Below are 1,568 nucleotides of genomic sequence, written 5' to 3'. Positions count from 1 at the left end.
ATCGCCTTGGAATGTGGTCAGTAAGACCAAAGTTAACATGTAACTGTAGGGATACTCCAATGATGCAAACACAATGGCTAGAGACAGACATTAGATATAAACCAATTTAAGTAATCAGAAACTGGTTTAAACTTGTAACAGAACAGATGTTCAGTGCACATAAACTAGTTTGAAAATACCTGAAACCGGTGTGAGATAAACCTGGTCGAATGTAGTATCAGACTTCATTGATTTGGGTCAAACCAGTTTATGCAATGTCTATCCCAGACCTCTTGCTGGTTTAAGTTGAATCAGACTCAGCCAGCATCCCGACATACTCTCCAGGCTGGGCAGGGCTCTCTGTTCCACAGCAGGGCTGGCCACTCCCCTCTGCTCCCTGGCTGCAGTTTGGCAGAGACTGCAAGCATCTGCCTGATTTCCCCACCTACCTCCCCTCCCCATTCTCTGCTTACACAGGCACCTCTCAGCATTAGCTAGCAGACCACATGCTTGCTACAGTCAGTCTGTGCTGTGGGAGATGGGACAAAGAGACAAAGCACTGCTCGACCTGGTACTGGCTGCTGGGAATGACCTAATCGGTGACCTAGTGATCGATGGGAAGCTGGGTGACAGCAACCATGAGCTGATCACCTTCACCATCCACTGTAAAGCTGACAAGTGAGTCAGCAACACGGAAGTTCTTGACTTCAGGAAAGCCAACATTGACAAGCTCAGGAGGTTTGTCAGTCAGGTCCTAAGGGACCATGATCCCAGGGAGAGGGGAGTTCAAGAAGAGTGGTTGCTCCTCAAGGGAGCGATCCTCAATACACAAGCTAAGTCTCTTCCATATCGGAAGAAAGGCAGCAAGAAAGCACGGCACCCGCCCACCCCCCGGCTCTCCAGGAACCTAGCAGACCTCCTGAGGCTAAAAAGAAAGACCTACAAAGGATGGAGCATGCAATTCACCTCCAAGGAGGATTATTCTGGAGTGGTCTGGTCCTGCAGGGAGCAAACCAGGAAAGCCAAGGCTGCAACTGAACTCCAACTAGCTTCAAGCATCAAGGACAATAAACAGTCCTTTTTCAGATATGTGGGGAGCCAAAGGAAAAGCAAGGGCAACATTAGACCCATGCTGAACAAGATAGGGCAACTGACATCTAACGCCCAGGAAAAAGCCAACCTATTAAATGGGTACTTTGCATTGGTCTTTCATCTGTCCCGTGGGATGCCCATGCCTGCTACGGGACAGAGAGGTCTGGGTAAGGGAGATCCCCTGTCCTCCATTATTGCTGATCTCATGAAGGAACATCTTGAGAAGCTGGATACCTTCAAGTCAGCCAGCCCTGACAATCTACACCTCAGGGTACTCAAGGAGCTAACGAGCATCCCAGCCCCTGGCACAGATCTTGAAAACTTCTGGTGCTCTGATGTAGTACCCAAAGACTGGAAGAAGGCCAATGTGGTGCCCATCTTCAAGAAAGGGAGGAAAGTGGATCCAGCTAACTATAGGCCCATCAGCCTGACTTCTATCCCAGGGAAGATCTTAGAAAAGTTTATTAAAGAGGCCAACCTTAATGGACTGGTCAATG

The sequence above is a fragment of the Crocodylus siamensis genome, chromosome 2, assembly GCF_052110815.1.
Source record: "Crocodylus siamensis isolate JL-2025a chromosome 2, ASM5211081v1, whole genome shotgun sequence".
Classification (NCBI taxonomy): domain Eukaryota; kingdom Metazoa; phylum Chordata; order Crocodylia; family Crocodylidae; genus Crocodylus; species Crocodylus siamensis.
This window is presented reverse-complemented; position numbering follows the sequence as displayed.